The sequence below is a fragment of the Pan paniscus genome, chromosome 10 (assembly GCF_029289425.2).
Source record: "Pan paniscus chromosome 10, NHGRI_mPanPan1-v2.0_pri, whole genome shotgun sequence".
In the NCBI taxonomy this organism is placed as follows: domain Eukaryota; kingdom Metazoa; phylum Chordata; class Mammalia; order Primates; family Hominidae; genus Pan; species Pan paniscus.
Window position 1 is genome coordinate 132,970,150 of NC_073259.2, and position 17,108 is coordinate 132,987,257.

The following is a 17,108-nucleotide window of genomic DNA, read 5'->3' on the forward strand; positions in this document are numbered from 1 at the left end:
TCATGGGGCCATCATGACACCATCTTTCCCTGTACATCTGTGTTGACAAGATGGCTCTGCTCTTACAAGGACACCAGTACTGTTGGATTAGGGGCCCAACCTACTCCAGCAGGATGTCACCTTAACTCATCTGCAATGACCCTACTTCCAAATGAAGTCACATTCTGAGGCACCAGAGGATGGGGCTTCAGCATATCTTTTTGGGGAACACAATTCAACCCATGACAGATTTTATTTTTCTTTTGAGACAGGGTCTGGCTCTGTCACCCAGGCTGGAGTGCGGTGGCACAATCGCAGCTGACTGCAGCCTTGACCTCCTGGGCTCCAGCAATCCTCCCGCCTCAGCCTCCCGAGTAGCTGGGACCACAGGGATGCACACGGTGCCCAGCATTTTTTTTTTTTTTTTTTTTTGAGATGGAGTCTTGCTCTGTCGCCCAGGCTGGAGTGCAATGGCGCAATCTCAGCTCACTGCAACCTCTGCCGCCTGGGTTCAAGTGATTCTGCTGTCTCGGCCTCCTGAGTAGCTGGGATTACAGGTACACACCACTACACCCAGCTAATTTTTGGTATTTCTAGTAGAGAAGGGGTTTCACCATGTTGGCCAGGCTGGTCTCAAACTCCCCACCTCAGGTGATCCACCCGCCTCGGCCTCCCAAAGTGCTGGGATTATAGGCGTGAGCCACCGTGCCTGGCCTATTTTTTTATTATTACTTGTAGAGACAGGGTCTCCCTATGTTGCCCAGGCTGGTCTCCAACTCCTGGGCTCAAGTCATCCTCCCACCTCAGCCTCCCAAAGTGCAGGGATTATAGGTATGTGCCACTGCACCCGGCCCCATGGCAGATATTGATCATAATAATAGCTGATATTCATTAAGACTGAACTTCATGCACGGCAGTGTTCTAACTGTTTTACATTTTAGCTCATTGAATCCCACATTCACCTCTGGAGTCAAAACCAATATTATGTCTACTTTTCAGATGAGGAAACTGAGGCATAGAGAAATAAAGTAACTTGTTCAAGGTCACACAGGGACACAGCGGGGGAGTAACCAGGCCCGAATTTGAACCTGAGTTGTCAGATGCTGGAGTCTGAGCTTCACAAAATCCAAGTGAAACAGAAAGAACAGAAAGGTCTATTAGATGAAAACAAGGCCCTCCCTCACCCCCGACACCTGTACTCCTCTTGCAAAGTTTGGAAAACATTTGGTAATTAATGTTCTGCAAAAGCAAAGAGTAGAGAGTACAAGATCATCAAAGCACTGTCAGACCATCAGACTGGCTTTTACCCACCTCACTGCGCAGTGGGAGGGTTATTTTGAATTCCAGCGGAGCAGCGGGGGCCCTTCCTTATCTTCGGGGGATAAGCTCCAGGATCCCTAGCGGATGCCTGAGACCTAAGATAGCACTGAACCCGGTATAGACTGTTTTTCCCCATGATAAAATTTAATTTATAATTCAGGCACAGTCAGAGATTAACAACAATAACTAATAATAAAATAGGCCATGCGCAGTAGCTCACGCCTGTAATCCCAACACTTTGGGAGGCCAAGGCAGGCAGATCACTTGAGGCCAGGAGTTCAAGATCAGCCTGGCCAACATAGCAAAACCCTGTCTCTACTAAAAATACAAAAATTAGCTGGGTTTAGTGACACATGTACTCGGGAATAGCTTGAACCCAGGAGGCAGAGATTACAGTGAGCTGAGATCATGCCACTGCACTCCAGCCTGGGCAACAGAGCGAGACTCTGTCTCAAAATAAATAAATAAATAAAACCAAGTAAAAAATTGAAATAAATATATATATAGTGTGTGTGTGTGTGTGTGTGTATATATATATATATATATAATTTTTTTTAGAGATGGGGCCTCGCTCTGCCACCCAGGCTGGAGTGCAATGGTGCGATCATAGCTCACTGCAGCCTCTACATCCTGGGCTCAAGCGATCCTCTCACTTCAGCCTTCGGAGTAGCTAGGACGGGACTACAGGTGCATGCCACCATGCCTGGCTGATTTTTTTTTTTTTTAAGACAGAGTCTCGCTCTGTCACCCAGGCTAGAGTGCAGTGGAGCGATCTCTGTTCACTGCAACCTCCGCCTCCTGGGTTCAAGCAATCCTCGTGCCTCAATCTCCCAAGTAGCTGGGATTACAGGTGCCTGCTACCACACCGGCTAATATTTCTTTGTATTCTTAGAGACAGGGTTTCACCATGTTGGCCAGGCTGGTCTCAAACTCCTGGCCTCAAGTGATCTACCTACCTTGGCCTCCCAACGCGCTGAGATTACAGGTGTGAGCTATCATGCCTGCTCTGAGTTTTAAAAATTTTTTGTTGAGATGGGATTTTGCTGTGTTTACCAGGCTGGCCTTGAATTCCTGGCCTGAAGCAATCCTCCCACCTCAGCCTGCCAAAGTGCTGGGATTACTGGCAGGAGCCACAGTGCCTGGCCCCCTCGTTATTTTTTATTTCTAGAATTTTCCTGGCAATTTTCCTTCATTCACATCCTTTGATGAACTTTGGCACCATTTTCTCAAATCTCCCAAAAGTTTGTGTTAGTATTTTAATTGGGATTGTATGGATTTCTAGTTAAATTTAGCAAGCTCTTGGCATCTTTCCAAAGCTGATTCTTCCTCTCAAAGAACAAAGATTGTCTTCCCATGAATGCAAGTCTCTTTTTATATTACAACAATAGTAGAATTTTTTTAAAGCTTTTTATGTTTGTATCCTCCACCTTTCTTGGGAAGTTTGCTGTTCAATATTTCATCATTACAGTTGCTATTGTAAACAAGACCTTTTCTTTCATTAGAAGTAAAGTGGCTGGGCGTGCTGGCTCACGCCTGTAATCCTAGCATTTTGGGAGGCCGAGGTGAGCAGATCACGAGGTCAAGAGATCGAGACCATCCTGGCCAACGTGGTGAAACCCCATCTCCACTAAAAATACAAAAATTAGCCGGGTGTGTTGGTGCACACCTGTAATCTCAGCTACTTGGAGGCTGAGACAGGAGAATCACTTGAACTCGGGAGGCAGAGGTTGCGGTGAGCCGAGATTGTGCCTCTGCACTGCAGTCTGGGCAACAGAGCAAGATTCAGTCTCAAAAAAAAAAAAAAAAAGGTAAAAATCAAAGTTGTATAAAAAGGGCCAGGCACGGTGGCTCACGCCTGTAATCCCAGCACTTTGGGAGGCCGAGGCGAGTGGATCACGAGGTCAAGAGATCAAGGTTGTAGTGAGTCGACATCGCACTCCACTCCAAGCACCACTGCACTCCAGCCTGGCGACACAGCGAGATTCCGTCTCAAATAAATAAATAAATAAAGTTAGATTTATAAAGTCGGGTCCAAAGATTGATTCCACAGATTTGGGATAAGCCCCTGAGAAAGCTGCATTTTCAACTAATCCATGCCCCAGCCAATCCTAAGGCAAGCTAATGTCCAAGAACCATTCTCACTGCCTACTACTGTCTGGCAGGGGCTGGGATATCATGGGAGACAAAAAGGCACAGTTCCTATTCTCAAAGAATTTCTATTTCAGTGCAAACCACTGTTTAAAAAAGTAAAAATCGGCCGGGCATGGTGGCTCATGCCTGTAATCCCAGCACTTCAAGAGGCCAAGGCGGGCAAATCACCTGAGGTCAAGAGTTTGAGACCAGCCTGGCCAACATGGCGAAACCCTGTCTCTACTAAAAATACAAAAATTAGCTGGGCATGGTGGCGGGCACCTGTAGTCCCAGCTACTTGGGAGGCTGAGACAGGAGAATCACTTGAACCTGGGAGGTGGAGGTTGCAGTGAGCTGAGATCACACCACTACACTCCAGCCTGGGTGACAGAGCAAGACTCTGTCTCAAAAAAAAAAAAACAAAGTTGTATAAAAAGGTGAAAGCCACCTGTGTTAGGGTATACGTTAAGCTGCTAAGAGACCTCAAAATACAGTGACTCTAACAAATTAGAAACGTATTCCTCTCTCCCTTAACATCGCAGAGGTGGCTGCTAGTCCAAGAAGGCAGGAGGTTCGGCTCCACGTGGTCACCCAGGGACCCAGGGACCCCACCTCCTGCTGCTCCACCATCCCCAGGGACAGAGCTGGCTTCTCAAACCCTGTCCACGTTCCAGCTCAAAGGGAGTGGGAAATAGAGGTGGACAACCAGCTTCCCTTCTAACCATCTGGCCTGGAAGTGTTCCCGTCACATCATCCACCTGTATCTTATAGGCCAGAACATAGTCTCGAGGTCACACCTAGCTTCAGTGGAAGCTGGAAAACATCACCTCTGGCTGGGTGACATATGCCCATCTGGAATTTTAGGGACTCTAAAACTAAAAAGAAAAGAGGAATGTGGGCCGGGCATCACGCCTGTAATCCCAGCACTTTGGGAGGCCGAGGCGGGTGGATCACAAGGTCAGGAGTTCGAGACGAGCCTGGCCAAGATGGTGAAACCCCATCTCTACTAAAAATATAAAAATTAGCTGGGCATGGTGGCAGGTGCCTGTAATCCCAGCTACTCGGGAGGCTGAGGCAGAGAATTGCTTGAACCCGGGAGGCGGAGGTTGCAGTGAGCCGAGATTGCGCCGCTGCACTCTAGCCTGGTCTATAGAGCGAGACTCTGTCTCAAAAAGAAAAAAGAAAAGAAAAGAGGAATATGGTAATTGGGGAGCAATTAAAAAAATCTCCCCCACACTGTCCCACCTTCAGCCTCACCCTCATCAATAACTGGCACACTGTAGACACAAATTGCAGATGGAAAAATTTTATGATGGGCAGCAGTTCTGGATTCTTCCTGTGGTCTCCTTTCTATGTTCTTTGGAATTTCTGAAAAATAAAGAACTGAAATTAGAGTTTTTCCCAGCATCGAGCTGACAAGAGGAACTGCATTCTTATTAAGTGGAACAAAACAAGAACTCTTGTATTCCCACAGAACAGATGTTGATGCTGTTCAGAGAAAATGGCTTTCTCCTTTAAAAAATAACCTCTTTGGGGCCAGGTTATGGTGGTGCATGCCTGTAATCCCAGCATTTTGGGAGGTCGAGGCGGGAGGATCACTTGAGCCCAGGAGTTTGAGACCAGCCTGGGCAACACAGTGAGACCCCTTCTCTACAAAAAATACAAAATACAAAAATAAGCCGGGTGTGGTGATGCATGCCTGTAGTCCCAGCTACTCAGGAGGCTGAGGTGGGAGGATCACTTGAGCCCAGGAGGTAGAGGTTGCAGCGAGCTATGATCACACCACTGCAATCCAGCCTGGGCGACAGAGCAAGACCCTCTATCTAAAGAATAACAACAACAAAAAGAAATAACCTCTCAAATCAAGACAAAGCCGGCCGCAGTGGCTCACACCTGTAATCCCAGCACTTTGGGAGGCTGAGGCAGGCGGATCACCTGAGGTCAGGAGTTCAAGACCAGCCTGACCAATATGGAGAAACCCCACCTCCACTAAAAATACAAAATTAGCCAGGCGTGGTGGTGCATGCCTGTAATCCCAGCTACCTGGGAGGCTGAGGCTGGAGAATCATTTGAAGCCGGTAGGCAGAGGTTGCAGTGAGCCAAGATCACGCCATCGCACTCCAGCCTGGGCAACAAAGAGCGAAACTCCATCTCAAAAAAAAAAAAAAAAAATTTCAAGACAGAGCCTTCATAAACCTTCATGAAAGGAGGCCAAGAAGCGTGGCTGGGCTCTTTCCTGGCATGCAGGCTGTGATCCTCCCAGCAGTCTTTAGGAATTATCCACTCCAACTCCCTTGTCTAACCAATGGGGATACTGAGGCTCCGAGAGACCACTCATAGCCAAGGTTCATTTTGCATAAAAACAAACTGCACAATTGTCTATGGAAATGTTACATTAGAAAACTCAAAGAAAATCTCTGGAAAGCTATACAAGAAACTGATAATAGAGGTTGCCTCTGGGGAGGGCAGTCAAGGCAGGGCAAGACTTACTTTTTGCCAAAACCCCTTTTATATACAGTGATGGCTTTCTTTTCTCTCTCTGTCTCTCTGTCTCTCTCTCTCTCCCTTTTTTTTTTTTTTTTTTTTTTTGAGACGGAGTCTTGCTCTGTCACCCAGGCTGGAGTGCAGTGGCGCGATCTCGGCTCACTGCAAGCTCCGCCTCCCGGGTTCAAGCAATTCTCCTGCCTCAGCCTCCCAAGTAGCTGGAACTACAGGCGCCTGCCACCACGCCTGGCTAATTTTTTGTATTTTTAGTACAGACAGAGTTTCACCGTGTTAGCCAGGATGGTCTCAATCTCCTGACCTCGTGTTCTGCTCTCTCCCTCTTTTTTTATTTTTATTTTTATTTTATTTTTATTTTTTGAAATGGAGTCTTGCTCTGTCGCCTGGGCTGGAGTGCAGTGGCACGATCTCAGCTCACTGCAACCTCTGCCTCCCAGGTTCAAGCAATTCTCCTGCCTCAGCCTCCTGAGTAGCTGAGACTACAGGCGTATGCCACCACGTCCAGCCAATTTTTTGTATTTTTAGTAGGGACGGGGGTTTCACTATGTTGGCCAGGCTGGTCTCCAACTCCTGACCTTGTGATCCACCCGCCTTAGCCTCCCAAAATGCTGAGATTACAGGCGTAAGCCACCGTGCCCGGCCCTCTCTCCCTCTCTTGAGATAGGGTCTGGCTCTGTCACACAGGCTGGAGTGCAGTGGTGTGATCTTGGGTGTCAATGCAACTTCTGCCTCCCGGGTTCAAGAGATCCTCCCACCTCAGCCTCCCAGGTAGCTGGAACCACAGGTGTTCGCTACCACACCCGGCTTATTTTTTAAAAATTTTTTATAGAGACAGGGTCTTGCCATGTTGCCCAGGCTAGATTCAAACTCCTGGACTCAAGTGATCCTCCTGCTTCAGCCTCCCCAAGTATTGGGATTACAGGCATTAGCCACCGCACCTGGTCAGGGATGGTTTTAAAGCATTTATGAATTCTGTAATCCCAGCACTTTGGGAAACTGAGGTGGGTGGATCACTGAGGTCAGGAGTTCTAGACCAGCCTGGCCAACATGGCGAAACCCTGTCTCTACCAAAACTACAAAAAATCAGCCGGGGGTGGTGGCACACACCTGTAGTCTCAGCTACTTGGGAGGCTGAGGCAGGAGAATTGCTTGAACCTCGGAGGTGGAGGCTGCAGTGAACCAAGATCACACCACTGCCCTCCAGCCTGGGCAACAGAGCAAGACTCCATTTCAAAAAAAAAAAAAAAAAAACAGTTGTGAATTCTTTAAGATTTCTCCATAAAAAGGCAGAGCCTACTATGCATCAAAGGACACAATCAACAGAGTTCCTTCCACACAATGGGAGAAATTATTTGCAAATCATGTATCTAACAAAGGATGAATATGCTAAAACTCACCAACAAATAACCCAATTTTTAAAATGGGCAAAAAGTTTATTGTGATGGCTCATGCCTACAATCCCAGCACTTTGGGAGGCCAAGGTAGACATAGCACTTGATATGAGTTCAAGACCAGACTGGGCAACATAGCAAGAATCCATCTTTCCAAAAAATGAAAAAATTAGCCAGATGTGGTGGTGAGTGCTATAGTCCCAGCTACAGGCTGAGGCAGGAAGATCGCTTGAGCCCAGGAGACTGAAGCTGCAATGAGCCATGAGCACACCACTGCACCCCAGCCTAGATGACAAAGCAAGGCCCTGTCTCAAAAAAAAAAAAAAAAGTGTCGGGGGCAGGTTGGTGGCTCACACCTCTAATCCCAGCACTTTGGGAGGTTGAGGTGGGAGGAGCGCTTGAGCTCAGGAGTTCAAGACCAGCCTGGCCAACATAGTGAAAGCCCCATCTCTATAAAAATACAAAGAAAATTAGCTGGGTGTGGTGGCGTGTGCCTGTGGTCCCAGCTACCCAGGAGGCTGAGGTGGAAGTTGCAGTGAGCCAATATCACACCACTGCACTCTAGCCTGGGCAACAGAGCGAGACCTTGACTCACAAAAAAAAAAAAAAGAAAGAAAAGAAAAAGAAAAAGCAGGAAGGGGCAAAAGACTTGAACAGTCATTTCTACAAAGATGATATACAAATGGCCAATAAGCAAATGAAAAGATGAACGTCACTCATAACCAGAAAAATGCAAATTGAAACCACAGTGAGATATCACCTCACACCCATCCAGAGGGCTGCTTCCAAAAAAAAAAAAAAAGCAGGCCAAGTGCAGTGGTTCATGCCTGTAATCCCAGCACTTTGGGAGGCTAAGGTGGGAGGATCACTTGAGGCCAAGAGTTTGAGACCAGCCTGGGCAACATGGCAAGATGCCCTCTGTACCAAAAAAATATAAAAATTAGCCAGGCATGGTGGTATGCACCAGTAGTCCCAGCTACTCCTGAGGCTGAGGCAGGAGGTTCACTTGAACCCAGGAGGTTGAAGCTGCGGTGAACCGAGATGCCATCACTGCACTCCAGCCTGTGCAACAGAGCAAGACCCTGTCTCAAGAAAATAAAAAAAAAACCATAAAATTAAATTACATTAAAAAGTGGCCAAGTGCAATGGCTCACACCTATAATCCTAGCACTTTGGGAAGCCAAGGTGGGAGAATCACTTGAGCCCAGGAGTTTGACACCAGCTTGGCCAACATGGTGAAACCCATCTCTACTAAAAAGACAAAAGTTAGCTGGGCGTGGTGGTGGGCACCTGTAATCCCAGCTACTCGGAGGGCTGAGGCAGGAGAATCACTTGAACCTGGGAGGCAGAGGCTGCAGTGAGCCCAGATCATGCCACTGCACTCCAGCCTGGGCAACAGAGCAAGACTCCATCTCAAAAACAAAAAAATTAATTAAAAAGTGGCATTTACTACATTCACGGTGTTGTATAACCACCACCTCTACCTAGTTCCAGACATTTTTATCACCCCAAAATAAAACCCTGTACCCATTAAATACTCCCTCCTCACTCCCCCTCCTCCAGCCTCTGGCAGCCACTCATCTGCTTTCTGTCTCTGTGCATCTGCCTGTTATGGATATTTCCCATAAAAGGAGTCATACAATATGTGGCCTTTTTGTCTCTTGTATTTAAAAAAATCAACTATTGTTGACATTTGAAAATTTGTTTATGTTCCTACCTAAATACCATTCCTATTACTCCATCTTGAGAACTAATTAAGAATTGTTTGAAGTTAGGAAGGATCCTTTGGGAAGATAAGACTCAAAACTGTAACAGAAACAGCTCACCAAGATAGCAAAAAAATTATTATCCATTCATTATTTAGTCTACACGTATTTATTGAGCACCTACTATTGTCAAGCCCTGTTCTGGGCACCGGGATACAGCAGTGAGACAGACGAGGCCCCTGCTGATGGAGAATGCTGGAGACTTAAGTAAATACCAGGGAGCCAAAAGTGCTAAGTAAAGAAGTAAAACAGATGGGATCAGGCAGGACCGGATGGCAACCTGAGGTTGGGAGGTCAGGGAAGGCCTCTCTGAGTTAAACTAACCTGGAAATGACAAATTAGGCCTGCCACTCAAAGCTGGGAAAAGATTTGCAGGCAGAGGGAACAGTACGTGAAAATGTCAACAGCCCAGGAGACTGAGGCTGCACATCCTTTAACTGGTGGTCAAGGGAAGGGGAGAGAGGGAATGGTGCCCTCAGGGAGGGCAGCAGTGTTTTCTGTAGCCACGACGCCAACAGCAGAGGAAAGCAACCTCTCCCTTGCTGTGGGTAAGGCTGGGAATTGGCAACATGTTTCTGAAGGACAGATTGGCAACAGAGTCAGAAAGTTTTAAAATTTGCAGACTGCTGGGTGTGGTGGCTCACGCCTGTAATCCCAACACTTTGGGAGGCTGATGTGTGGGTGAATTGCTTGAGTCCAGGAGTTTGAAACCAGCCTGGGCAACATGGTGAGACCCTCATCTCTACAAAATATTTAAAAATTAGCCAGGTGTGATGGTGTGTGCTTGTGGTCCCAGCCACTGGGGAGGCTGAGGCTGGAGAGTCACTTGAGCCCAGGGAGGCTGAGGCTGCAGTGAGCCAAGATGACGCCACTGCACTCCAGCCTGGGCGACAGAGTGAGACTCCGTCCCCCCCCCAAAAAAAAGAAAGGAGCGGCTTAGACTCTGCCTGGGGTGGGGCCTGGGTTGGTCAAGGAGCTTTCTGTTAGCTGCTGTAACAAATCATGAACATAGTGACTTAAAACAACACAAATTGATTATCTTCTCATTAACTTTCGTTTCTGGAGGTCAGAAGTCCAAAACGGTTTCACCTGGCTAAAGTCAAGGAGTCTGCAGGGCTGCATCCCTTCTGGAAGCTCTAGGGGACAATCCGTTTCCTCACCTTTCTCAGCTTCTAGAGGTCGCCTGCACTCCTTGGCTCACGGCCCCCTCCTCCACCCGCAAAGCTCATCACTCCAGCCGCTGCCCCTGTGTCCACGTCACCTTCTTCCCCAAGACTGACTCCTGTGTCCCTCTCATAAGGACCCTTGTGGTTACATCAACCCACCAGATAAGCCCCAGATCATCTCCCCATCTCGGCACTTTTAATTTAATTCCAAAGTAACATAGTCACAGGTCCCAGAAAATTAGGATGCAGACATCTTTGGAGGAGCCATTGTTCAGCCTACCACAGAGGGCCTCTTTGATGGGTAAAATCTGAATCGAAACCAAATGATTGAGAAAAAGTCACCCATGAGAGCAGAGCATTCTGGGTAGCGGTGGGCAGCAAGTGCAAAGGGCCTGTGGCAGGAGCTGGTTCGGCGGCAGTTGGAGCACAGACCGTGAGACAGAGAGTGGCACCAGGGACGGGCCCGGGGCAGCTAGACCTTGTGGTCTGCAATGAGGTATCATCCTTCCTTCTGCTCAGGCTGTGATAAGTATGATGAAAAACAAACTCAGGTTCATGTAGAAGACAGAGACGGTGTGGGACGAACAACAGATAGGACAATCTTGGAGTCTCTCCAAGGAACTGACTTTGACCTCAGACCTGAGTGGTCAGGGGGGCAAGGATCGGGAGGCCCTGGTCCTGTAGGGCCTTGTAGCCTTCGCAGAGGTAGTTGCATTTTTTGTGTATGCATTGGGAAGAAACAGTTGATGGGATTTAAGCAGGGATGGGGCAGGAGTCGTGTACAAGTTTTAAGGCAATCCCTGGCTGCTTTGCAGAGAGATTCAAGGATGAGCTGAAAGTCTCTATATTGAGAAGTTTTGCTCATCATAATCCGAAAGGAAGGGGAAGAAAACAGTTTGGCAGTTCACCAACAAGTTAAACATACAGGGAGTCTCTCTGAACCTATTCTGGTTCAGGGTCTGCTTGATTGAAACAAAAAAACGAAAAGAAAAAGAATCAAGTTATACATAGCATCACTATATGACCCAGGAATTCCACTCCTAGGCATACATCCAAGAGAACTGAAGACAGGCACTCAAACAAACACCTGTTTATGCATGTTCATAGCAGCAGTATTCATAACAGCAAAAAGCAAAAATACACATCACATAATACTCATTCACTTTTAACCATTTAAAAAACTATTTGGGAGACAACTCAAATACCCATCAATGGATGACAAAATGTGGCCTGTCCATACCATGGAATATGATTCAGCCATAAAAAGAAATGAAATATTGGCTGGCCATGGTGGCTTATACCTCTAATCTCAGCACTTTGGGAGTCTGAGGCAGGAGGATCACTTGAGGTCAAGAGTTAGAGACCAGCCTGGCCAACACAGAGAGACCCCATCTCAAAAAAAGAATTTTTTTTTTTAACACTGATACATACTACACCATGGATGAACCTTGAAAACCTGATGCTAAGTGAGAGAATTCAGGGCCAGGCACAATGGCTCACGCCTGTAATCCCAGCACTTTGGGAGGCTGAGGTGGGCAGATCACCTGAGGTCAGGAGTTCAAGACCATCCTGGCCAACATGGCAAAACCCCGTCTCTACTAAAAGTACAAACAAATTAACTAGGCATAGTGGCAGGCGCCTGTAGTCCCAGCTACTCCGGAGGCTGAGGCAAGAGAATCACTTGAACCCGGGAGGCGGAGGCTGCAGTAAGCTGAGATCACACCACTGCACTCCAGCCTGGGCGACAGAGCAAGACTCTGTCTCAAAAAAAAAAAAAAGTGAGAGAAGCCAGATACAAAAGGCCACACAGTGCAAGATTCCATTTATAGGAAATCTCCAGAGTAAGCATATCCATAGACAGAACACAGAGGGGCTCACGCCTGTTATCTCAGCGCTTTGGAAGGCTGAGGCAGGAGGATTGTTTGAGGCCAGAAATTTGAGGCTGCAGTGAGCTATGATTGCACCACTACACTCCAGCCCAGATGGCAGATCAAGACCCTGTCTGAAAAAAAAAGAACAAGAGACAGAAAACAGATTGGTGTTCACCAGGGACTGGGGAGAGGGGGAAATAGGAGGTGACTACTAATGGGTACAGGGGTTTCCTTTGGGAATGAAGGAATGTTCTGGAACTAGATGGAGGAGGTGGTTGCATAACATTGTGAATGTCCTAAATGCCACTGAACTGTACACTCAAAATGGTTAAAATGGTGAATTTTTTTTAATGGCGAGTTCTGTGTTATGAGTATTTTACCACAATTTTTAAAGGACGGAGGAGATGGAGGGGTGCGGAGATGGAGGGGTACAGGGACGGTGTGGGGAACGGTGGCGCCACCTGCGGGTACCACGCTCGGTGCCCACTTCCTTTAGGTGATGCCAGCACCCGGCTAGGAGCGAGTCACCTCCCCACTCCCCCTTGTGGCTGCCTTATGTTTTTTGTGGTGGCCTTGGAGAGAACTGGGGTACCAGGACAGCCTGCATACGCTTGAGAGATGCTCTGGCTTTTGGCCATGGACTCTCAATTTAGGTTCGGTAACATTTCACCAGGGCCCTTGCCAGCCCCTAACTCAGCGTGGTGCCCGTGAGCACGCACAGAAACCTCCCCATGCTGGGAGGGGGCAGTGCTCCACCATCTGGGAACATTTTAGAAGCCCCCCAAATGGAAGACTCAACAATTGTTTCCTGTTTCTGCCTGCTTTCTAAACATTTTTCCACGTCTTACCACCATGCACATAGTTTTTAACCATTTCATCCATTTGTGTGTGTGACACTAAGGGCATTCACATTGCTGTGCAGCCGTTGCCACCATTCATCTCCAGAACAGTTTCGTCTTCCCAAACTGAAACTCGGTCCCCATTTTCATCCTTCAAAACTACAACTCCATACCCATTAACCCATTTCCTGTTTAGAAAAAAAAAAAGTGCAGTTTGCTGCCAGCACTCATTTAATTTTACATAAACACGCTCTTTGAGGCTGAAGCAAATGTGACTGATTTTCAATGTGAAAATAAAATATAAAAACTGTTCTTGGCTGGGCACAGTGGCTCATGCTTGTAATCACAGCACTTTGGGAGCCCGAGGCTGGTGGATTGCTTGAGGTCAGGAGTTCAAGACCAGCCTGACCAACGTGGTGAAACCCCGTCTCTACTCAAAATACAAAAATTAGCCAGTTGTGGTGGCAGGCACCTGTAATCCCAGCTACTCGGGAGGCTAAGGCAGGAGAATCGCTTGAACCCGAGAGGTGGAGGTTGCAGTGAGCTGAGATCGTGCCACTGAATTCCAGCCTGGGTGACAGAGCAAAGAGCTGGGATTACAGGTGTGAGCCACTGTGCCTGGTCTACACTGGTGGACTTTTAGGGTTGTTTTTTAGGGTTGTTTTCTGATTTCGGCTGTGAGCATGGGCACACCATAATTCTTTTTTTTCTTTTTTTTTTTGGAGACAGAGTCTTGCTCTGTCGCTCAGACTGGAGTACAGTGGTGCGATCTCAGCTCACTGCAACCTCCGCCTCCCGGGTTCAAGCGATCCTCCTGCCCACCACGATGCATGCCACCATGCCCAGCTAATTTTTGTATTTTTAGTAGAGACGGGGTTTCACCATGTTGGGCAGACTGGTCTCAAACTCCTGACCTCGTGATCCACCCACCTCGGCCTCCCAAAGCGCTGGGATTACAGGTGTGAACCACTGCACCCGGCTATAATTATTTTCAATGTTACACGCTTCAGCTAAGTCACCAGGGTTGTCCCTCTGTGGCTGCATGAATCTTAGATTCCAGGAGCAAATCAGTCCATCAGCCACTGAGTTTGGGGCAAGTGAAAAAGGACAGCCCTGCTGGCCGGGTGCAGTAGCTCACACCTGTAATCCCAGCACTTTGGGAGGCCGAGGCAGCAGGATCACTTGAGCCCAGGAGTTCCAGACCAGCCCAGGCAACATAGCAAGACCCCATCTCTACAGTCCCTTATTTGTTAAATGAACAAATAAACAAACTGCACAGTTAAATGAACAAACTGCACAATTACTTTATAACAAAATTACCTTTGAGAAACATTATAATTTTTTAAACAGTGACAGCCAGGCACTCTTGCAGTTTGTCATAGCTTCTGCCATTCCATATCCAATTCCGTCTTTCTCTCTGCATCCACCATAGCTAATAATTAGCAACACAAGCTCAGTGCAAACGACAGATGAGGCAATCATCACAAACATTAGATGCCCTCCTGGAGGGCAAAGTCTCCGCGTCCCCAGCTGAGATCCCAAGGGCTTCAAGAAGTGTTTTCCACATGGAAAGTGACTTTGTCAAGTGAAATAATCAATGAGGTCCTTATTGTGTGAGGGAACACAGAATAATTTTTAAGGTAAAACTATCACCGGGCATGGTGGCTCATACCTGTAATCCTAGCACTTTGGGAGGCTGAGTCGGGTGGATCACCTGAGGTTAGGAGTTCGAGACCAGCCTGACCAACATGGAGAAACCCCATCTCTACTAAAAATACAAAATTAGCTGGGTGTGGTGGCACATGCCTGTAATCCCAGCTACTCGGGAGGCTGAGGCAGGAGAATCACTTGAACCCGGGAGGCAGAGGTTGCAGTGAGCCAAGATCACGCCATTGCACTCCAGCCTGGGTAACAAGAGTGAAACTCCATCTCAAAAAAAAAAAAAAAAAGAAAGAAAACTATCATGAGATACTGTAATTCACCTAGCAGATAAATAAGCAAAGTGTGAGAAGCTCCTTGTGTTGTTAGGGTGTGAGGAAGCAGGCACTGCTGACGGCTGTTGGTAGAAGGGTAAATTTGTGTAACCTCTTTGGAGGGGAATTTGACAAAGCCTGTCTAAATTTAAAATGCATATGGCCTTTGACCCAGCAAGTTCACTTTGAGAAGTTATCTTTCAGATATATATGCACACAAGGGCAAAAATCTATGGATAAAAATAGCCAGCCGGATGCAGTGACTCACATCTGTAATCCCAGCACTTTGGGAGGCTGAGGTGTGCCAATCACTTGAGCTCCAGAGTTTGGGACCAGCCTGGGCAACATAGTGCTACTCCATCTCTATGAAAAATACAAAAATTAGCCAGGCATGGTGGTGCATGCCTGCAGTCCCATCTACTTGGAAGGCTAAGGTAGGAGAAGCACTTGAGCCTGGGAGGTCGAGGCTGCGGTGAGCTGAGATCATGCCACAGCACTCCAGCCTGGGCGACAGAGCAAGACTCTGTCTCAAAAACTAATAATAACAATAATAAATAAAATACCTGTGCTCACTTCGGCAGCACATATGCTAAAATTGGAATGATACAGAGTAGTTTAGCATGGCACCTGTTTAAATTTTAAAAAAGGAAATAGCCTTGGCTGGGTGCTGTGGTTCATGCCTATTACCCCAGCACTGTGGGAGGCCGAGGCAGGCAGATACTTGAGCCCAGGAGTTTGAGATCAGCCTGAGCAACATGGTGAAACCCCGTCTCTACACAAAACACAAAAATTAGCTGGGCATGGTGGCGCATGTCTGTAGTCCCAGCTACTTGGGAGAAAGAAGTCAGAGGAGAATCACTTGAACCCAGGAGGTGGAGGTTGCAGTGAGCTGAGATCGCACCACTGCACTGCAGCCCGGGTGACGGAGCGAGACGCCATGTCAAAAAAAAAAAAAAAAAAAAAAGGATGTGTACATTATTGAGTTTATCCAGAAGACAGATCAAAAGTAGGTGCCCTTAGGTTCCATCACCGCTGCTTTCAGCTGCCTACCCTCAAACCCATATGGCATTCTGATTGTTTTTTCAGGGTGGCGACATATTCAGCTTCAACTAATGGATTATAATTGGTCTAAACCAGTGGTTTACAAGGAGGGAAAATTTTGCCTCCCAGGGAACTTAGAAAATGTCTGGAGACTTTCTGGGTTGTCACAACTAAGGATGACTGGGGTCCACGGGATAGAGGCCAGGGATGCTGCTAAGCATCCTACAATGCACGGGACAGCCCCAAGCAAAGAATTCTCCAGGCCAATACGTCAGTCAATAGTGCTGAGTTAGAGAAACCTTGGTCTAAACCAAACATAAAAACCCTATCCCCTGCTTCACAGCCTCCTTTGCAGCTATTGACAGCCACTGGACCCAGTTCTGACCAACGAGACCTGAAGGAAGTCAGTGAACGCTTTTCTTCATAAAAGAAACTCATGTGGCTGACCCCAATCTTCTCTGCTTCTTCCTTTGAATACAGATGTGTCTGGATTTGTGGCAATAATCTTGCAACTGTGAGAGAAAGAACAACAGAATCACACCCTGACATCAGAGTCCCTTATATCCAAATCCAGATGTCATCTTCTTCCTTTTTTTTTTTTTTTTTTTTGAGACAGCACCTTACTCTGTCTCCCAGGCTGGAGTGCAGTGGTGCAGTTATAGCTCACTGCAGCCTTGACCTACCGGGCAACCCTCCTGCCTCAGCCTCCCAAGTAGCTGGGACTACAGGCATGCACCTCTAGGCCCGGCTCTCATTCTTTTTATTGTTGTTGAAACTATAGAATCTATTTTTAAATCAGCCCAGCTAATTTTTTATTTTTTGTAGAGAAAGGGGTCTTGTTATGTTGCCAGGGATGGTCTTAAACTCCTGGCCTCAAGTGATCTTCTCACCTCGACCTCCCAAAGTGCTGAGATTACAGGCATGAGCCACCGTCCCCAGCTAGATTTCTTATGTGAGAAAATTTACATCCCCTTGTTTAAACCTCTGTAGTTTGATTTTTCCTGTAGGGTGTTTAAATACCCTCTTGTTTAAACCTCTGTAGTTTGATTTTTCTGTTTCCTAATCCGTGTACTACCACTTAGTCTAATTCTAGTTGGTGGACCAATGAGATTTCAGTTTCAGTTCTGCTT

The 17,108-nt window shown here is 47.2% G+C and overlaps 1 protein-coding gene and 1 pseudogene across 3 annotated transcripts in view; one reads left to right on the top strand and one right to left on the bottom strand.

Annotated features, from left to right (window-relative positions):
- Positions 1–16,897, bottom strand: part of SCARB1 (scavenger receptor class B member 1) — a 128,832-nt gene extending 111,935 nt beyond the window's left edge. The window contains exons 1-2 of one of the 3 annotated variants that reach the window (XM_034934816.3): positions 14,285–16,873; positions 4,687–4,797 (exon numbers count right to left, since the gene is read on the bottom strand). The gene's annotated coding sequence lies outside the window, so the exon portion shown is untranslated. Of the gene's footprint in view, positions 1–4,686; positions 4,798–14,284 lie in introns of all 3 variants that reach the window. The other 2 variants (XM_034934815.4, XM_063593766.1) reach the window with 2 other exon arrangements.
- On the top strand, positions 15,503–15,599 carry LOC112436765 (U6 spliceosomal RNA; annotated as a pseudogene).
- Positions 16,898–17,108: the final 211 nt, after the last annotated feature.